Source organism: Pezoporus wallicus, unplaced genomic scaffold (genome assembly GCF_028554395.1).
Source record: "Pezoporus wallicus isolate ANWC-B61680 ecotype Strahan unplaced genomic scaffold, APGP_CSIRO_Pwel_v1 scaffold_11491, whole genome shotgun sequence".
Taxonomy (NCBI): Eukaryota; Metazoa; Chordata; class Aves; order Psittaciformes; family Psittacidae; genus Pezoporus; species Pezoporus wallicus.
In genome coordinates, this window is record NW_026642649.1 from 4,876,001 (window position 1) to 4,898,366 (window position 22,366).

The 22,366-nt window shown below is 42.2% G+C and overlaps 1 long non-coding RNA gene across 1 annotated transcript; it reads left to right on the forward strand.

Annotated features, from left to right (window-relative positions):
• The first annotated feature begins 8,692 nt into the window (after positions 1–8,692).
• Positions 8,693–21,318, forward strand: LOC130611032 (uncharacterized). Its single transcript, XR_008975140.1, has 3 exons — positions 8,693–8,810; positions 11,271–11,372; positions 20,967–21,318. It is a non-coding gene; the product is annotated as an uncharacterized LOC130611032 (long non-coding RNA).
• The last annotated feature ends 1,048 nt before the right edge of the window (positions 21,319–22,366 follow it).

Here is a 22,366-nt window from a genome sequence, read left to right on the forward strand (position 1 = left end):
TGAAATTCAGAGCATCAAGCCCAGTTACTGTAAGCCCAGTGCTCACAGTTAAGAGATTACATTCCCTGCCAAGGTTTTGGGGTTTTTTTTTGAGTTGGATTAATGAAGCACATCCTGGATGTTTCTGTAGAAATTAATTTTGTCCTCCAACCCCTTGTCAATTATTGGGATTTTGCCAAACATTCCAAATTCTTTCCATAACCAAGACTTGTGCAGTCAAGGTATAAAGGACAGGCAGCATGACAGGAGAACATCTAGACAGCTGAAGATCAGCTTTCACATGGGATCAACAGGCATGAAATCCACACTGTGCACAAAGAAAGTTCAAAGACACGTGGCTTTGATTTAAGACCATAGAATCACAGAATCACAGACTAGTTTGGGCTGGAAAGGAACTTAAGATCATCTGCTTCCAACTCCCCTGCCACGATTCCCTATGTGGCTTCCTACATGAACTTTATGGTGTATCTAAAAATCACAGTGCAATGAAGAGGTAAGGAATTGGTACTCATCTAGCTGCTCCATATACCAGTACAGCTATAAGATCAATGTGCTGTCCCTAGAAGTGTCTGCTGTAGCACCCTGTGATTGCCATGCAGAGCCTGCTCTGAGACACTGAGCTAAGAATAGCTGCCCAAGAAGCCAAATGAGTGAGTTAAATTGGGGTTCTGTGATTGCAATCTTTCGGGACCAGTCCTGCCTGGCTTGTTGCTGCTCAAGTTTGAGCGTGGATGTACCTTTTTCTGTCTGTGGAGGTCTGTTACTACTGGTGAGATAATTCGTTTAGTAGAAGAGCAGTAGGAAACATGCCTACTCCGTTTTCTAGTTCTTTGCCCCAATTCCTTGCACTTTAGACCCAATATTAAATGTTCTTAGAAATAACACCTTTTTGTTTCCTTTTAAGCTCAAAGTGGAAACTTTTCTGGATAGGATTTCTACAGTACTGCTCAGGAAGCATGTTCTCCTTTAAATGTCCAGAGCATAAGTTGATCCCCAGTTCAGACCAGAAAGAAAGGTGTCTCCATGACTTGTTATTGTATGATTAGAGGCTCTTACTTGAATTTTGTATCTTTTTGGGTTTTAGACCATTTTATTTTGCATGGCTGACTATTACCAGGCAATGCTGAATTTTAAGTTGCTTTTCTTCACTGCCAAGACCTTTCTATTGGGAGAATAAATTCTGCTTCTGCTCATATTGGTACTAGATGTAAGACATTGCTGTTACAACAGTCATTGAACCTGTTGGAATGAAACAGTTTTAAAGTCCCTATGATACTTATTCAGCAAATTAAAACTTGAGTTAGTATGGGGATCTTAAGGATAAAAAGGATTAATAAGGATTATTTCTTATTAGGAAGGTTGAATGCTTCAACTGTATTTAAACAAAACCCAAACAAACAGCACAAAACAAGCCTCATCTCAATGAAAGCTGACCTAACTCTCTTCCCAGGTCAGGAGTTATGTGTGAATTCACAGATGTGTGGATACAAGGTCCTGAAAGTGTTCTTTGTATCTACTACTTTTATGCATAAGCATTTCTCTACCTCTTCTAGTGACACCTATTTCAAGGACAGACACTAGTGTGTAGGAGTGAAATTCATATCTGCAATGCCTTTTACCACTTACGGATAACCGAATCTGCTGCCTGCCTATAGATCCTTATCCTTGCCTTATCAGAAAAGGGGAAAACCCTTCAGATCTCAACTGCACAGACTTCAGGCGGAGAAGCAATTCAACCTTTGGCTTCTTTCCACTACTACTGCCTGGAAAGCAACACTTAGAGGCTAGTGTTCTGTAAGAGTGGAGATGGCCAAACTTTCAGTGTCTATGAGCCACAGACTGAGATTTTCCTGTGGCAAAGAGCCACATGAGGCATATATCAAAGACTTGGGAGCTCTAGGATTGTTTCAGAGGGAAGGGACAGCAGCTCCTCGCTTCGGATCACACACTTTGCTGTGGGAAGAAGCAGACTGAATGTGCAGCGGAAGGCATGCTTTTTAGGTTTGCTTATAGAGTCACAGAATGGTTTGGGTTGGAAGGGACCTTCGAAGCTCATCCAGTCCAACCGCCTGCAGTGGGCAGGGACATCTTTAGATCAGGTTGTCCAGAGCCACATCCAGCCTGGCTTTGAATGTCTCCAGGGATGATTGATCTTTGCCACCTGACAGTGAGAGCTCAGGAACATGATATCTCAATAAAGATTACTCCAGTTAACTCAACACACCCTTAGGCCAGAGATGCTGGTTTGTTTCTTCACATAGTTAACAATTTGTGTTCACTGCTGCTGATTGAAGGATGGAGTTTTGGCCTGGGACCCTTTTACTAATGAATGTATTGATTCCTTAAAAGAAAAAGGAAGCTCTCTGATTCTGAGGACCTTCATGTGAACACAGTCCTGCTGCATGAAGAAATGCCAGTCACTTCAACAGTGTGAGAGTACCTTGGAAACTGTGACATGCCCAACTGTGAAGTTGTGGGGAAACTGTAACATCTCCTACTCCAGGGAGGAAGGCAGTTAATAAAACGGTTATTGTAATAGCCAAGGATTTAAGGAAAGGAAAGGTCCTTTCAAACACTTGGTCTCCGTAACACCCTGGCCAGGTGAATGGCTGAGAGTGCTTATGGATAGACTGGCTAAATAAAATAGGTTTCATAACAGCTGGTCAACAAAGAACCAGGTTCCCGTAACTCCATTTTCATAGGGAAAACTCTGGTTAAATGGTAAAAAATCAGAGCCCTTGACGTATTGGTACCTATAAACCATCCGTTTGTCTGTGCAGTCAGCTGCAGAGTAAGGTGGGACTGCCAAACTGAACATGGGAGGTTTATGTGCTATAAAATTGCTGCGTAGAGGTAGTTTGTGCAGTGTTTGATGTGCTCCTCTTTACATTAGTCAAGGAGTCATTAACAAAAGTCAGATGAGAGGGAAACTCATAAAGCAAATGTTCCCTTTTACAGTTCGTCTGATCTCTGCTACTGATTTTTTTTTTCTCTACTTTTAAAGCAATGTTAGATGCATCCAGCAAAACAAGCCTGGTCAGCGTTCTCTGCTTACAACGGGTAGTAAAGGTGTTTCTTTTCCGAGGCACATCTATACTGGTTTTGGCTAGTCTGTTGTTCATGCCAGCAAGCTTGCCTCAAAAAACAAAGGTCTTTCTTTTGAAAGCTACTATAGGATGGAATAGAGGAACAAAAATATTTGCTGTGGGCAAACAGTGCATTTGTTGCTTCTAATCACACCTGTGACTCGGCTGCAGTGTCTATACATGCATGCTTGTGCATGGCCAGACACACGCACTCAGCTACTGGTCTCCAGAAGTCTTTGCAAGAAAGGGTAAGTTGTTTTGCTGTGTTGTATAGAAACATCTGATGTTTGCTTGCTTCAGATTCTGACATCTCTGATCTGTAACAAATTTTTCTTCCCTCAGGGTTTGTCACTCATGGAACACAAGTCTGTCTTTAAAGTTCTTTTGCTGGGAAAACAGAGCCAGGTCAGATGTGTGCTCTTCTTGAACTTCAGTGGAAGTGAGGCTGTGGAATATCAAACATGATACCCTCATTCTGGCGATTACCTTGCAGTAATGAAAGTTCATATCCACCTTGTTCTTTGTAAGAATCACAAGTGAGTTAATTTCCAACTTCTGAAAATAATGCATTTGCTGCTGTAGTGCCTTAGAGGTACATTTAGGCCTAGAATATCTTCACTGAGCACATATAAATACGAAAATAGGTGTATTCCTCCCCTAAAGAACAAGCAAAAGCAACCTGTTAACAAAAAGACCTAATCTGGTTTATCTGACTTTCCCCTTTCAGTCTTTTATGCTCTACAGCATTAAATTACATGTATTTGTCACCTCTTTACCATGTTACAAGAAGAACATTGCACAGTTGACAAACTGTTCATGTTTTTAAAATGATTTCTTAGGGTGAACATTTAAATCATGAGAAGAAAAGCAAACGTAGATTTTCTGTCAGTGTTCCAATTATATGAAATATTCTATACTAGATTATAAATTATTACAAATGGCCCTCAGTGATTTACATAATTTGGCTAAATTATAGAGGTCGCTAATATTTGATCTAAGCAGTCTTCTTCTTTTCATCATTTTTAAATAGGCGTACCTGGGGCTTTCAGTTTTGTGCTGCTTATGAATTGTGAGGGTGTTTCCCTAAGAGGCATCCTTCCTTTGAGCTCACCAGCATTAAATAGCATGTCTAGCTTCAACTTGAAAAGGATGGCAGAAGTGCATACTTGCAGCAGGAGACATAACAGTGATGATCTGATGGAACAGTTTCATTCTTGGAGCTGCAGCATGATTGTGTTACATTGAAGGAAACAGAAATGACTGGTGTGAGACAAATAATGAGGGAGAAGACAATGAAGAAGTATATTTTCTAGTAGCTAGTGCAGTAGTTGGACAGAAGACAATTCCCACAATGGCTTCTATTGATCTTGTGCTGCATACCAGGTTGAAAAATGCCAGTAATAGTTGTAAAACTGCATTATTTTGCTCCTATAATTGAACAAGTGTTTCTTCACTAACTTATTTCTTTTCTTCTCAAGGATAGTCTCCTTCCTGACCACAGCAGTGTGCCTGTGACAGGTTCTATCACCATAGAAATTGCTGTTACGTGCTGTTCTGCGATAGGAGCAGCCTTCCACATGGCCAGCTACTCAACTCTCCCAAGCTACTTGACCCAAGCAAGAATGAGAAGGAACAAATATCTCCGAAGTATTGCCCCTTTCTGAAGTCCTCACAGTTGAAGCCTTTCTGATTCCACAAGGTACGTGACCCCTTTTCCCTGTGTCAGTTAGGACCCCTCTGATCATCTGATCTTGTTCACAGCAGCTCTATAGTAATTTTCAGCTTCTTGTAGCCTATTTTGTGTCAGTACAATGCACATCCCAAAGCACCAGCTAGACCTCTGGTAGCTTTTCAGAAGAGACCTATGTTCTCTTAAAAAGTGCAGTTCCCAGAAGGTGGACTAAATAACATCAGTAGTTGTCTGCTAGAGACTTACATGGGCTTTTTATCCACTCCAAGACTTATGTACTTTTCACATCATCTCTGATTTGTGGCTTGAGGTAACAAACCTATGTTTGTGTAGCTAAACTAACACTACACTAAGCATCCAAGTCATTGTTCCATGCACCATCCTTCTCTAGAAGTTCACTTAATACAAGATGATCTACCTCCACAGCTTTGTGTTGCTAACTTTCAATTACATACTCTGAAAGATGTAGCTGCCTGTGCAGTAACTCCACAAGCTAGCGTGGTCTAAGGAGAATGGGAGGATCAGGAGGTTACTTTAGTACAACTCAATGGTATTGCCTCTCCAGTCTCTGATTTTCTGGTGAAAAAGAAAAATGTTAAGAGTACATCTTCCCTTGTTCCATTCTACTCCTCTGGGCATCCTCTGTGTTTTACAGTCTACCTCAATGACACTTCTGGTTCCTGCCTTCAGTTTCCCAGCTGATTGGCTCAACAGGCCAGGTTTTCACATGAGATGAAACTAACACATTTGCAGCATCTGCACAGAGCCACAACAGCCATTGTGCCTTTGCTCTTTTGCTTTCTCTTTCTTTCTTTGTTCTTTCTTATTTGCCTTGAAATATAAACTCTCATATCATGTTATCTGTGTGGATATATCTGGTCGCCAGTATTGGTTGATAACTTGAGGGCAGAGAGAATGGACACATAGCATTTTGTTATTTCCAGGCAATGTTTAAGGAGAATCCAGAGAACGCTGAGGGAGCTTTTATTGTTAATCTCCAGGCAGGAACTCGGGAAAACTCAGACAGAATAATGACAGATCCTGGGTTTTTTTTGCAGATTTTAGCAAAAGGTGTGAAATGAAAATATCCAGACAAATAAGTATGACAACCAGAAAAGACTCCATCACAGACCAGCCTTTTTTAAAGGTATAGCAGGACAGTCAACACTTTTGGCCAGAGTGTCAAGAAAAAAGAAGTATTCAGTGCCTATAAATGAGTTAGTACAGATTTGTCTGCTTCAGCCTCATAATCCTTGCATCTAACTGATACTCAGTCTCTCCCCCTGTATAAGGACATTTAAGGTCTGTTGCTGAGTGCTTGCATATATCTTTGTATTCAGAAAAGGCATTGCAGTATTTCCTAGCTCATGTTTGGCTGTCATGTGGAAATATTTCAGCTTCACTGAGCTATTTTATCTGTATTCATCATTGTTTCAAAGTCTTTTTTCTCTTTGTTTGTTGATCCTATTAGCATATTTTTACAGCTGAAAACCATCAAACAGTTACTATATGAAGGTCAGGGTATGATTATTGTGCTGTAGACATGGTCTCCTTCCTTATTGAATTGTGATGTGCTGTTTGTCCTTGATTTTGAAGTATTAGCCAACTGGTAATTTGGCAGTCCCTGTACTGCATTTCTAATTGGGTGATAGTACAATGGATATGTAGTGGGGGGTTTTATGGCCACTGATACTATTTTCAAGCTTCCCAGCAGCTACTAACTGAAGCTTTCTCTCTTGAGAAAGGACATAATTATTCCAAGTTGTGAGTAAATACAGTTTTCATTAAACAAATAACAGCTTGGTCCTCCCCCTCACACCCCTGTGAGTAGAAACCTGGGAAGGGGTATAACTGCAGCACCTCTGTAACATTCCTATATGAGCTTTTGAAAAGCTTTACAACTGGTAATCACATCAGGATTGTCAGATTCCTGTTACACATACATCAGTTCCAGCTTACTCATGCGGAAATCAAGGCGAGAGGGGAGGTGACTTGTTCATGGATTGGCAGGAAATGAATGAAAAAGGTGAGATTTCAAAGCCAGCTTTGTTGCCTCCGAGTCCCCTCTCCAATCACAAAGGCTGTGGTGTAGAAGCCAGTCTACTTTTTCTACTACTTTTTTTCCCTTTTAAAGATACCCATGCTTTCACTTGCTGGGAATATGACTTGTGTTCAGTCCTGTGATGACTGATCCTGCACCAGACAGAGGCCAAAAGTTTAATAATATTTTAATAAGGAGGTATGTCTACTGTTTTATGGTTACAGGGTAATACTGGGTTTCTCATGATTACCTCTTACCCATCCTGTGCTTTTTAGATTGGTTACATTGAGTGAATGCTCCATCCCTGGCAGTGTTCAAGGCCAGGTTGGACAGAGCCTTGGGCAACATGATCTAGTGTGAGGTGTCCCTGCCCATGGCAAGGGGTTGGAACTGGATGATCTTAAGGTCCTTTCCAACCCCAACCATTCTGTGGTTCTATGATTCTAGACTGTCACACTAGGTAACTGGATTAGTTTGTTCCAGTTAAACACTGTTACAGTGTTAATTTTACCCTACTGAGCAGTTCCTCTGGAATTGTTAGAAGATACCGCTAAAGTAGTAAATAGGAAACTAAGTCAGGAATTCACATTCATCTGTTATAAATCTGCACAAATGCTGAAGAGCAGCCTGGAGCTGACCTTGCCTTGCTTTCTGGGCCCATAGTTAGTATTTTATTTATCCTTTGGCAGAAAAAGGTGACCCACTGTCAATAAATATTCTATGGGGAAAGTGTGACAAGAATAGGGTTTCTATCTCAGTTTTCTGTTAGAAGGGATGACGTTGTGAAAATAATTATTGCTGTTTGTGGGTGAATTATGGCATACAAAATCAAGGTATAATGAAGCAAAAATGGACACGGGGAAAGACTGGGCTTGTGTAAGAGAGGAAGAGCTTAAGGAAAGTCAGCACCAGAAGTGTTAATGGCGATGAGAGTTTATTGTTACTGAGCACAGAAGACCTGTGGGAAACACTGGTGCCAAAAAAAGTGTCTCCAAGAAGTCAAAAGAGGATACAGAATTAGTATTGATTATTTGAAAATCCGTATTTACATGAAATAGAATGAAATAATATCTACATGAAAACTCCTAGTATTGGTTAGAACCTAATAGAAAAGAAAGAGAGAGAAGTTTTAACAGTGGCCAGACTGTTTCCAAATTGTCCTTCTTTTCTCTAATATATTCCCCAAAGGGCCTGCTTCTCTTCAGGGTTTCTTAACAGATACACAGACTAGGGGTTTTGTAGGGAGTGTTGGAATAACTGATCCTGTGTCTTGTCCAGTTTTACTCTTCACCAGAAATGTCGGTGCCAACATGTGCTGGTATCTCTGTCTCGCGCTCTACTAGTATGAGTTGAATAAAAAACGCCCATTTCTGCAAGCAGCTTTATTTGGAGCGTTTGAAAGGTTCTCGTCTTTTCCTTTTCTGGATTTTGTTATCTCCACAGAAATACAGTTATCAATGGCAAGACCCAAAGAGCTCACTGAGTAGTAGCAAGCCAGTAGCAAGCTTCCACTCCTAATTCTCACCAAAAAGAAAGGAAGAAGAGGCCTGATGGAGGAAAAAGGAGAAAAGTGGCATTGACAGCTGAGCTTTTTAGGTACTGCTTGCTCAGCCAGTGCTCATTTGGGAATACACTGGTTTACCACACTGAATCATCCTAAAACACACAAGCCAGGAAAATGGATCATCTTGATGCTGAGAAGGCCTATTTCATTTGAATGTAGTATCCTAACTATCGATAAATACTCACAGAAAATGAAGCAGCTCTTCTCTACCATCAATTAACTCTTCTTTTTGCTCAGAATTAACTCTTCTTTTCTTCTTTTTGTACAGAGGTGCAGTTTGCCCAGTCATCCGCTGTGGACATATCTAAAGATATGCTTCTCATCCTTTATATTATAAAATAATCTATTGGCAGCGAGGTTTGAAATGCTTTACCCAACTTCTGCCATAAGGAAAAATTCCTTCTTCTCACCTCCTGCTTGACTGCTAAGGTGAGAGCTTTGAAGGCAATGGAAACCAAGCAACACTGTGGGATTCTGGTCTGAGAAATGTTAGTTCCTTTAAGTCAGCTAGCCCAGACGTCTGACAGATACTGGTGGAAGTCTTGAGGAACTCCTTTTGCAGGGTGGCACCCTGGAACACCAGGTTTTGAGATGGATTTCTACCCAAGATCAGAAATCCTGCAGTTCTCACCAAGGCTCACAAACTTGCTTCAGCAGAGATGAGGTGCTGCGCCAGCTGAGATTGAAGCTTCTGGGGATTTCACACACAGTACTATGGCAGGACCACAGGCATTTCCAAGGCTTAGGTCACTCTAACTTATGGTGTGTCCCAGGTTAGTGACTATGAAGCCCATTGCATAGCCAGGGAATCCCACTTTTGATTTGCCTGAAGTTCACTATCCAAGACACTCTGGCAAAACACTGAAGTATCACCCAAGCAGCAATTTTAGAAGTGAAATTCTGTTTCACACACACAAAAGTAACAATAACAACTACAACCAGCTAGGTCTATAGTGGAGAGAGCTGCTGGTAACAGATGATGAGGGTCCCAATACCTCTGACAGTACTAAGGGTGGTAGAGTGAGGAGAAAAATAAGAAGGTTGTAGGCTGACCAGTCCTGCTCTTTTTTTTTTGCAAAGAACTAAAATGTAACATATATTTCCAGTAGTTGATCTTTATCTTCCCTTTTGGGATAACATACAGTGTTTTCCATACAGGTCTTTTCTGGCTGAACTCTAGCATCCTTGGTCATCCCAGAGTCTCTGTATATAGGACATGCATGAATAATCTCAGAACCATTTTTAATGCCAAAATCTGGCCAGAGGAGTTCAGTGAAAAAAAACATGTGTTTTTTACTGTGTCTGAATTTGTCTCATAACACATTAGAGTAATGTCCCTTCAAGAAAGAGCTGGTGGGAAGCTTTGTTCTGCTTTGCTGCTGTTCTTCTTTCTGACATCAAATTACTCAGGGAAGATGTTTCATTTGAATATCTATGGTATAAATTATCAGTGTTGTTCTTCCCTACCATTTGCTTGACAAACTAATTACCAATAGTTTTGTGCAGCCTGTGCATTTGCAAGGCTGTGTAAGGTGGCAGCTGAGGGTTCTGCTTGTGTGAATTGATCATAGGTGCAATTGACCTTGTGTGAGAGTGGCTGTGGCACATATAAGATTAAGAGCTGCTGTGTTAGGCTGCCACTCTGAAGCACCTGCTCATAGGGTGCTTTGTAGCACCCTATGATTTCTGATTGAGTCAGTGCAATGAGCAGGATTGTATCTAATAAGCATGTGATATCTTCCTCTGGGAATCAGGAGGACAAGAGAAGGGAGGTAATGTGGGAAGAAACTGCATCTCAGGAACCTCCGCTACCTGATACCCATATGTAGAGGGGGTTATGCTCCAATTTTATTCCCATAGGGTGATGCATTTAATGGCATTCTGGAGATGTTAGGACTAGCCTGAGCTGCTGTGAGGGATGGCAGTGCTACATTGGAGTTGTGCTAGCTTTGCACTTGTGGGTGACATGCACTAGTTGGTGGTACCCATGAAGCCTACTTAGCTCTCCTGATGTATCTGCCATGTAGGAAGGAGTCTTTTGGTCAAGGAAATTCAGAAAAGTAGAGGGGACAGCGTAGCTCAGTACTGACTTCAGAGAGACATACATTGAAAGGAGCGTAACCAGCAGGTGGAAGGAGGTAATCCTGCCCCTCTACTCTGCTGTCGTGAAACCCCACTTGCAGCACTGTGTGCAGTTCTGGTGTCTTCAACATAAGAAGGACATGGAGCTGTTGGAGCAAGTCCAGAGGAGGCCATGAGGATGCTCAGGAGCTGGAGCACCTCCCATATGGAGACAGGCTGAGAACACTGGGGCTGCAGCCTGGAGAAGAGAAGCTGCGTGGAGACCTCAGAGCAGCTTCCAGTGTCTGAAGGGGGCTACAAGGATGCTGGAGAGGGACTCTTCATCAGGGACTGTAGCAATAGGACAAGGGGTGATGGGTTCAAACTGGAACAGGGGAAGTTCAGGTTAGATCTAAGGCAGAAGTTCTTCCCTGAGGCACTGTCACAGGTTGCCCTGAGGTGGTGAGGTGCTGACACAGGTTGCCCAAGGAAATGGTGAATGCCCCATCCCTGGCAGTGTTCAAGGCCAGGCTGGACAGAGTCTTGGGTGACATGGTCTAGTGTGAGGTGTCCCTGCTCATTGCAGGGGGTTGGAACTGAATGATCTCAAGATCCTTTCCAACCCAAACCATTCTGTGATTCTGTAATTATATGATCATCATATTGTCTAGATACTGCAGTACTTTGCTGAATTAGGACTATCATCTGTCTACTTGTTTGTCAGAATGAGTTTGGAACTGGTTACATGTATAGTTTTCCTGCTGTTCTGTTTTTTAGCTGGAATGGGGGAAGGTTTTCAAGGATGCTTTTTTTTTTTTTTCCCTGCAGGTTTCATCATCTCCTGCTTATTCCTCAACAGAAAGAATAATCTATGAAATCAGTTGGTTGCTGCAGGAATGATTACACACCTTGGGATGATTGTGATTTCAGGTAGGGGATAAATGAAAGAGTCAGACACTTCTGAAAGAATAAGTAGCTTGTAAAATTTCAGATGTCCTTGGCAAAAATACATGGATAGTGCCCTAATTTCTAAGTGTGGCAGTGCCTTCGAAGTGTTACACAGGGCAGAATTACAAATACAGACATGAAAATTGTATGCATAAGCTTTACAGTAAGACCTGAAGCGCTGAACAGTGCTGAGGCAAGTGCCAGTTCCATGCTGTGGGGATGATGCTTTATGGAAAAACTTGGACAATTCGCTTGGCTGGATGTGATTTCTAGCTACATCAGCATCGGCTGGAGTCAGGTTCCTGGAGACAGTGGCAAGGGCAGTTCACTGGTGCTGAGTGAGGTGTGAAGTGAGAAGTTCATCTTTCATGTATAAGGAACTCTGCATAGTTTTTCCTGTTCTTCCTTCTCAGTCTGAGGAAATTCTCTTCTCACTCCATTTTTTTCTCTTTTCTTTACATCTTCCTTCTGGATTCCTATTCCTGGGCAAATGAGTATGACCCCTAAAGTAAGATGAAGCTCATCTGCTGTTGCATGGATGATTGGTACAGAGGAACGTCCTTAAACAAAAAGACATTGCCCAGGTCTTGTTAGGGCCCTCAAAGCACTAACAGACTCTACTGGCTCTGAGCAACCTCACCCAGGGCTTCCACCCACACCCACTGATGCCTAATTTAAGCTCAGCCTTGGGCCTTTGGTCCATTCCCAAGCTATGCTGTAGGTTTGTCTGCCTCCTGGCTGGACCTTTGCCATGTACTGCAGGTAGGTTGTCTCTTGGATGAACCCCTTGGATGTATCTTGAAGCCTTATCTCTGGCCCTATCTTCTTTTGCTCCGGACCAGAGCCCCTGCTTGAAGCTTGCTCCTCATTAATCACTTTCTGGGGCTACTGAAGGGCCCTTTTACCAGTCATGGTCTGCCTGGTGTCATCAGACCCAGATGGTAAAGAGCATGTCATGCACTGGGATTGCCATTAACTCCTGGCTCCATTTCCCTGGCACTTGCTGCTCCCTGATGCTACTGGGGAAAGAGAAAGTCAACACCTAAATTAAGTCAAAGCTGACTACTCCTTAAATTGTTTCCTGTGCCTGGATCTGGTTCCCCTGGTCATTTCCTATTACTCTGTTTGGAGAGGACATTAATTGGCAGAAATAGATTTATAACTGTTCCCATGTGAATATCCTTGTGCTGATCTTTCTCCCAGATGTGTTCATATGTCAGTTCCAGACTCTAAACATTTGCAAATATTCAAGTGCCAGAAATCTCTGATAGGAATGTTCATAGGAAAAGAAGAACATGCTAACTCCTTTGAGAACTGTGTTGTGGTTTCCATGCACATGTGGAAATGAAACCCAGGGATTATTCTGATGTATGCACTGTGTTTCTCAACTGAACAATAATGTGAATGTTTAGAAGCAACATCCTTTGTTCCCAGTTGTTTGGTGCTGCCCTGGAGGAGGATGTTACAGTAGGTACTTGTCCAAAGGTAGGTGCTGAGCAAATGTGAAGTCTGTGGAGTTTGGCATGGCTGATGCTCATTTGTTCTGATGTGTTGCTAATTTTTGTCACAGAAGTGCATGTTTTGGGTGATTCTGGGCTCTTTCCAGTTAACAGGACTGTTAGATCAGTATTTTATCTTCCCAATATGTGGAAAGCCAAAAAGTTTGGGAAGCCCAGATGTTGTTTAGGAAAAACACCAAACCCATCAGCTTTGTACTGCTGGTTTATAGCAACCACGTTGAGTGAACTTCTGTCTAAACAGCATGCGGAGATGCTGGAAGAGCAGGCGATGAAGGTTTGCCACAGCTGGGTGTGTTTGCATAGGTGGGCAGTGTGTCAGTGGTTAAATCACCAGAGTTGAGGTTGTACTTCCGAATGAGTTTGGAAGTGCATTGGGGTGTGCAGATTTCTTAGCGGTGTGCAGATCTAGATTTTCATATAAACTGAACATGGGGTTTGTACAAGGGAAGGAAATCTGTGTGATTTCCATATGAAAGGCCACATCAGCGATAAATAAGCCCTTCAAAATCAAGATACATTTTGTGGCTTATTCTCAAAATGCTAATTTGTAAAACATGACATGTTGAAGAAAATGTTTGGAGGAAGTTTTATTTTCCTCCTGTCCTTCTTTGAAGGGCTGCAATTTCTGTGTCCAGATTTGTACCTACTAATTGTAAATCTATGTGCATGTATATACAGTAATATATACAATGCAATGGGTGGAGGTACTGTGAAACAGTAGTATGGATCCTAGAGTTGGGTTTATGACCCTTGTTCTCTGGGTTCTGGTGGTAACCATGGTTTTGCATGAGGTGACTTAGAGTTGTCTGGCCTCTGTTATCTGTCCTATTGCCTCTGGGGATTTTTCTTTCCAGAAGCACATGGCAATGAGTATTGGTTACCCAAACCTGAGGCATTCACTGGTCATTATTACTGGTGGTGGTTCATTTCTATCTTCTCTTTCTCAGGTCTTCTTGACCTTCTGTGAGAACTGAATTTGCTGTCTATGGCCGGCCTTTATTTTAGCTGCAAGCTGTTAAGCTGATGTAGCAGTGTACTTCTGTTTAGCATAGATTCTAGTCCTTTCCCATTTTGGAAAGAGAGATACTCGGAAAGTTGGTGAGGTGAGAAGAGGGGTATTTGACATCTTTTTCTGTGTCCTATTCCACTAAAGAACGGGACTGTTTGAAAGGCCTCAAAAGTAGTAGTAAAAATTACTGACATTCAAGGGTTTGGCCTTTTTTCTTCTTATAAATTTCCAATTATACGACAGAAAAGCTTATTTTTAAGTATGATAACCACTTGGATAATATTTTTGAGATTGATCATGAAAAAAAAAACAAAACTTCTTTTCTTAAATTGAAATAGAGAATGTAATTTTGAGAAAAATGAATTTTTGTCTAAAGATTTGTTTGAATAACAGGGTGATGCCTTTTTTTACCCATGTGAAAAGCTTGCCATGGGAAATTCTTGCCATTGCCCCCAGGATATAGATACACTCTGGCCTTATGCCTGGGATATGTGACTTTCCACCTTGGACCGTCTCTGCTGTTTTCATGCCCTTGTGTGCCCATGAGGAGGTGAGCAGCCCTGATTACAGCTGCACTTTAAAAAGTTAGTTCTATACAGCCCTGTTCACAAACTGGTTTTAACTCTTGAAATATTCTCTTGTTGACTCTGTTCCTTCTTTTTCCAGTGAAAGCTATTTAGTGCTGAATCTTTAGTAAGGTAGTGCTTCGTCAGGAATTTCTTCCCTTGCAGACAGCAAGTTCTTCATATTCTTCATTGCTTCTCTGTGCATGTCCAGTCTATTGGTCAGGGAAGAGGGATTTTAATGTTCTTTCTTGGCTATTTAGATCATGGTCTCTTTAGATAATTGAACTTCACTCTTGTGGGAGAAGCTTATGAAATCACAGATGGTATTCTCCTGATAAGATCTATGCTTCACCAAGAGCTATGCGTAAAGTAATTGATGAAAATCTCTTTTGGGATAGCTTAGTGATCTCACGTCATCAGCCTCTTCATTTAATTCTGTGAATGAATTAATTAATAGACTGCCAATAATTCATTTGCAGGTAGGCTCTGCGTACAGTACGTAACTGGGTATAGAAGAATCTCTCTCAATGGAAAAGTGAAACCTCCACCTAGAAATCAAAATCCCCAGATATCTCAGTGATGAGCTACTGAGGTTCACAGTGATTTAGAAGAACTGTTAGTTCTTTTTACTAAATCAAGGAAGACATCATTATTTGGATTCAGACAGGAATGGGAGAGATCGATGAACTCTTAATGTCTTCCAGTAAAAATGACTTATTGTAGATGGTGTAATAATTGATGATCATCAGATGTCTTAGGGCAGTATTTCTATGGATGTCTGTGATAGTCCCTGTGCCATCTAACAATGCCTCTGACCATGAAGTGTCACTGGAATTCATGACAAATACACAAAGGAAGGCATTTAATAGTGTTTCACTATTGTTTTTTAAGGAGTATTTTTCTGAGAGCAGCATGGAGCGCTGCCACTGGGTATTTATAACCTTGTGGCCAGTTGCCAGTAATGATAAGTTACCAGCAAAGAAAGGCTGGGAAGTTTAGCATTTGGTAAGAGTTAAGTAATGAGAGGACAGATAATAACATTGGTGTGTCGGGACACAGATCTGGAATTGTAGCCAGGCCCAAATCTTCCCTTTCTCCACTGCTCTTTGAGACATCTTAATTACCCCCTTACTTTCTGTGTGATGAATTAACTCTATAGACCACAGTCTCCTGCAGAAGTCTCTAGGGTGACTAGAATGGCTCTCTGCCCTCAATAGCTCCCATTGAGTTGATGACAATTCTCTCTGAAGCAATTTTGTAACACCGAGATTTTATGTTTAATACTTTGAAATTGTCAATTTTGGGTGGCCAGGAGTCTGCAGTGGGAGTTGGTGGTTGCAGCAGCAGGCTTGGCACTAGACTGAAGCTAAAGAGCTCCTCAGCAGTCATCCACAGGGCATTTCTGTGTGAATGCAGAATTTGGGCAGCAGCCTCCAGAGACCAGTCCTGAGGCAAACACCTTGGGAGAAACGCTCCGGCGGGTTTCTTCCTAAGGAAGCCAGTTCATATAAGCAGCCTGAAATAAATCTTTAACCTCAGGAGTTTCTTGTGCTTCTTTAAGCCTGACCTAAGTGAAAGCCAATGCTGCTGTTAGCACACTGCATGTGAGGCCACCTGCTTTAGACCATTTCTGTCTTGGAGCCTGAGCAGTGATGTGCTCCTAGGGGTGCAGGGGCAGCAATCTACTGTGCATGGACCTCACATAGCCTAATCATAGAATGGTTTGGGTTGGAAGGGACCCTAAAGCTCATCCAACCCCCTGCCATGGGCAGGGACACCTTCCCCTAGACCAGGTTGCTCCAAGCCCCTGTGTCCAACCTGACCTTGAACACTGCCAGGGATGGGGCAGCCACAGCTTCTCTGGGCACCCTGTGCCAGCGCCTCAGCACTCTCACAAGGAAGAACTTCTGCCTAAGAGCTCATCTCAGCCTCCCCTCTGGCAAGTTAAAGCCATTCCCCCTTGTCCTGTCTCTACAGGCCCTTGTCAAAAGTCCCTCTCCAAGTTCCTTGTAGGTTTCCTTTATTAATGGTGCTCACTTTCATAGATGCTTCTTATTATATATATAAAAAAATGCATAGATAATGATCAAGATAATTAATGAGTAAATTCCATTTCCTCTTAGAGTCACAATTTGCTGATACAACCTGTGCCATTACATTTTATTTCTGAGGGGTTATGACTTGGTATGTAAAAGAGGCCGCTACAGAGCTCCCTCATTCCCGAACTGGCTATTCCTGGTTTTGTTTCTCTTACTGAAGTCTGTCCAGCAACTTTGAAATTGCAGTTTCTGGTGGTGGTGAATGTAATGAATGTAAATACTTTGATACTTTCTCATCAGACTTTTTCCTACTTTAGTTGCAGCGTATGGATATTGACATCAAATGTGGGAGAGTCACTGTGGTTTTGTCAGTGTGTGTTTCTAGCTTAGCATTTAATAAAGGGTTACACCAAGGGCCTGTAAGGATGCTGGGGAGGGACTCTTCATTAGGGAATGTAGTGATAGGACAAGGGGTAATGGGTTCAAACTTAAACAGGGGAAGTTTAGATTGGATATAAGGAAGAAGTTCTTTCCTGTTAGGGTGGTGAGGCACTGGAATGGGTTGCCCAGGGAGGTTGTGAATGCTCCATCCCTGGCAGTGTTCAAGGCCAGGTTGGACGAGGCTTGGGTGAGATGGTTTAGTGTGAGGTGTCCCTGCCCATGGCAGGGGGTTGGAACTGGGTGATCTTAAGGTCCTTTCCAACCCAAACTGTTCTATGATTCTATATTTCACTATAGAGAAGAGCTACTGAAGATCTGTTTTGAACTTGGCATTTTAGGGAAAATCTTTCCTCCGCAGGCACACTTCCTGAAGAATGCCACCAGGTGAGCTAACGTGTCCAGCTAGTTTTGTGTGAGGATGAAGAAGTATGTTAAAGGAACTGTGTCATCCTATTCACCTAACATAGGAAAACAATCTGTAACCACACAAATTCAAACAGCTAAGGTTTTAATAGGGCAGCCAGAACAGAAAAAAGTATATGTTCTCATCTTTATGGACTTCTGTTACTGTGCTCTTTGGCTGGTTCCCGTGAACACTAACATCAGGAGCAGGAGTTGTGGATAACACAGGCTATATTTCAGCTTTATGGCAATCTCTTTCCAAAAGTGGTACTTGAAAGGATGAGGCTGTTAAGGATGGTCCTGTAAGGAAGATATGTGGTGTTTGTGACAGGGGAGGAAAAGGCTGTAAGTTTATCTAGCTATCGATATCAAATCATTTTATCTTTGAGCTAGTATAGCCAAGAATTAATGTTCTGGAGAAATACTTGCTGTATCTGTTATATCCCTGGAACACTATTATGCTGTCAGAGATAACTACAGAGTGTCATATAGCCTTCATATTTTACCCACTGACTTTGTTTGTTTGTTTGTTTGGGCTTGGTTTGGTTTGGTTTTTGTTGTTGTTTTTTAATGTCTTTTATGTTCTTGATTGCTTTTACCTGTCATGGTTCAGAGCTTTGATTCGAATAAATATTTAGGAACCTAAATGCCTTGTCTTAAGCTTCTTCAAACTCCGTTGTTTGGAAATATATTTCGAGGACCACAGGGCTGATCAGAGTTCTGGAGCATCTCTCTTATGAGGAGCTGGGCCTGTTTAGTCCAGAGAAGAGCAGGCTGAGAGGGGGTCTCATGAATGCAGACCAGTATCTCAAAGGTGGGTGCCAGGAGGATGGTGCCAGACTCTTTACATTGATGCCCAGCGACAGGTTGAGGAGCAATGGCCATAAACTAACACACAACAAGTCTCACCTCAGCATGAGGAAGAACTTCTTCACACTGAGGGTGTCAGAGCACTGAACAGGCTGCACAGCGGGGTGTGGAGTCTCCCTCTCTGTAGGCATTCAAACCCTCCTTGACACGTTCCTGTGTGACCTGCTCTGAGTGGCCCTGCCTTGGCAGGGGGTTAGACTGGGTGATCTACAGAGGGCCCTTCCAACACTAATGACTCTGTGATTCTGTGTCAGACTTCTTGGGTTTTGTTCAGCAAGGTCTACCTTGAGGAGGGCTTTTTAACACTGCAGTACTTTCATCCTGTGAAAAGCACAAATACCGAAGTACAGCTGTGTCACCTTGAATCACACTCCTGGGAAAAGGTGTGCAAGAGCTGTTCAGGGCTCCCTTGTTTCCTCTGTCAGGTCAATCAGGCACAAGCTAAGGGAAAGGCTTCAGCTATATCCTGCCTATGCCTGTGCCCAGCCATGTATCTTATTGATGAACCCTGATCTGTAACTGTAGTTTCCAGCTTGACCTCAACATGCCTTTTTGCTATGGATTTGTCTGACAACCACAGGCTCAGTTGCTTTACCAGGTTAGCATCAGCAGCATTGAGCTCCTGCTCTACTTCAGGTGCCATGGGACTACACAATTCTGTTTGGCAAGGCTGTTCTGCTGGCAGGCAGGGTACTTAAAATGATCACATGCTAGCTATATAACACGCTAACATGGATTGGGTATATATAATAAAAAAGTACAGTAAAACAAATCGGATATATATGTATTAGTAAAGTACAGAGGAAAATTAGCAGTGCATCAAATCATTACTGCATAGAGAGAACAGAGATTAAGCAATACATCACCAGTCACCAGTGAATCATCATCCAGGCCCACTCTTCAGGCTGGGAAGCCCTGTTGCAGCCGATGCTGAGAGTCATGTAATCAGGAAATGGGTATGAACATACACATGTATACTCTACTGAATACACTGTGATAAAAACTTACTCTCTTATGTCCCTCAGTCACAAGAGGGAATCAGCTCTCAGCTAGGTTCCCACCCATTACAGAGGCCGCTTCCTATTGTCTGCTTTGGTGTCACCTCGGGCTCCTAACTCTCCTCTGCTCAGGGTGCAGCTCTCTCCTGCGCCTCCCTGGCAACAGACACCAAGAGATTCTTCTGGTCTGGCAAACAACTTGACTTTGTGTATAGAATAACCATCCCAAAATGATGAGGATGCTGCACTAAGCCATCTTTGAATGATACATGTTTTATGGTTGACTACTGTTATGTAGCTTGAATTTATCAGCTAGCTTGTTTTGATGCCAAAAGGGGAGGAAAAAAGCCTGAAAGCCAATTGTATCTCTGGTGTAATAAAATATTATTGACTTCAGTAGAACTATATTGATTACAAGACTGCAGAGTTTAGACTAGTGTCAAGCTCAACAGAAATATAGTTTTATTCAGGTACTGTTTATTTCAGTGAGGATAAGAAATGTCCAGGACAATTTGTCTCATATTCTTCAGAATATGAAATATCCTGCTACCATACACACTTAACAACATAACTGCAATTTCCAAACACAAAACCTAATAATAAGAATTCAGACTACTTTCAGTCTGTTGTTTCAGTGTTTCAGCTTATTTCTCCTCGTGAGAGCTAGCCAGGAGAAGGCCTGGTTAGAGTGAAAGGTCTGTTGGGATCACATGCAAACACTTAGGCAAAGACCTGGAGTTCTCATGGCCTTTTACCAAAGGCAGATTTGGAACTTCTGTAATTGCCAAGCACTAATCAAAACTGGGGAACATCTGTGTTGGGTTTTTCTTGCCAATCTTTGGTGTAAGTGCAGTAGTTAAGGAGGAAAATCTCGGCTCGTGAGTCTAACTTACTCTATGTCTCTAGAGAATTTTAGCTTCCATTAGCTCTAAATCAGTTTATAGTGACATGTCTTGCAGATGGTCTACCAGCAACCATTTAGTGCAGCTGTCCATATCTCAGGCATTCAGGTGCCAGGATATAATGTCCAGTTTTGTTTGCTGGACATTCAAATAACGGAACAGCTGGTTAGTATCAGTGCCATGGCACTCAGGCGAAATAGCTCTGTCATTTCAGGTTCAGGGCTATAGCCAGGTACACAGTGGTGTTTAATTTACCTGTCTTTTAGGGATTAGCACAGTGTATTTGCCTTCTATAATGATTAACATAATATTGAGGAGAGACTCCCTCACAAACTGAGGTGTCAACAAAGGTAATAGAGACCATGACACCAGATGGAAAGAAACAGTACTTGCCACATGAAGGGGAAAAAGGCAAAAAAAGTTAACTGGTATTGATTGTTATGGCACAGACAGACGTTAAACATACACAGCAGACAATTACAATTATAGAGCTGGCCTCTCACCTCAATTAAAAGGAAACCTGGTGTGGGCAATGTGAAAAGGAGAGGAACTGTTCTCTCCTTTCATCTTGTGAAGTGCTTCTTTCTCTGCTTCCATGGACTGTTTAGTCTGGTCTCTTGTTTGCCTTTAGTCGAGATGTTAGTTCTTCCTGCTTTCCTGTGGGAAAATCCATGCTTAAGAAGAAGAAAATAGGAAGAGTCTGAAAACTGGGAAGAAATTTCAGTGGGGATGTGGAAAGGAACAAATGGTATCTCAATTGCTATTACCTGTTGCAGGTCTACTGACTTCAGTAGACTCCTCCACAAATCTATTTCTTCTCATCCTTCAGAGCCAAAGTGACTCCCCATCATCATTGGAAGAATTAGAAAGGGCCTGGATGTTGACATCTGTGATAGCTCCTTAAATCACTGTTCAACTCCTTTCCAAATGAGCTTTGAAGATGGACAGCAGATCTCCAAATGAAGGTACTTAGTAGTACAGAACAGCTGTTTCTCACCACTACCCAGGGACATATTTAGCATCATATCCTGTTACGTATAGAAATGTCTTTTGTTATTCTTAGTGCTGAAATATAACCTAGTAGGTCATTTTGTCGCTTCTCATCCCCGTCAGTATCACTCAGCAGCATCTCGGTTGTTGACATTGTGGGTGAAGGAAGGATGGATGTGTTTTTAATAAAGAGGCAGTGCTGAACCTAGTGTTGAAAATTGAATGAATCATAGAATAGTTAGGGTTGGAAAGGACCTTAAGATCATCCAGTTCCAACCCCCCTGCCATGGGCAGGGACACCTCACACTAAACCATCTCACCCAAGCCTCATCCAACCTGGCCTTGAACACTGCCAGGGATGGAGCATTCACAACCTCCCTGGGCAGCCCATTCCAGTGCCTCACCACCCTCACAGTAAAGAACTTCTGCCTTATATCCAATCTAAACTTCCCCTAAGTTTTAACCCATTACCCCTTGTCCTGTCACTACAGTCCCTAATGAAGAGTCCCTCCCCAGCATCCCTATAGGCCCCGTGCTTCAACTGCTAAGGTAAGTTGTCCATTTGACTCCGTACTTATGACATGATGGATGTCTGAGAACAAAAGAGTAGTTCTGAACAGAGACTGAACTTACCTACTTATTCACATGACACTTTGTTAACTGTTGGTTACTGGAAGTCACTCCCATCAAGTAAGAGCAATATATCTGTACAGGAGTTAACATATACCAGAGTGTAAACATCTCTATGTATGTGTGTATATATATGCAAGGGCACCTTCTACATTCCGTGTGTAACACATGCTTAACCTTGGCATGATCATAGTTGCGTAAGAAACTAATGGTAATGTGTATTTGTAGAGCAGATGGGAATACTGCTGAAAGATACAGCAGGATAATTTCTGAGCTCAGTGCAGGTGATACCATGACTCTTAGAAGTTTTCTTCCAACTCTTGCAAGGTCCTCACAGCGAAACTCTCTTTTTCAGTTTTAAGATTATACACTATTTAGCTCTTGTTGCAGGGGCCAGTTTGTTTTCTGTCTATATGGACTGTCAGTGGTTTTGATTTTCTAGACTGCTTTATATCCGACCTGTTTGATAGAGTGTTTCCTTTGGTGTGCAATGGCAGTGAATAACTGGAAATTGAAGTCAGTGAATGAATGCCAAGCTACCTCTGGTGAGCAAAACCCAAACCCACCTGTTATTTACATCTTAACATGTTCAAGCTTATTCTTGTGGGA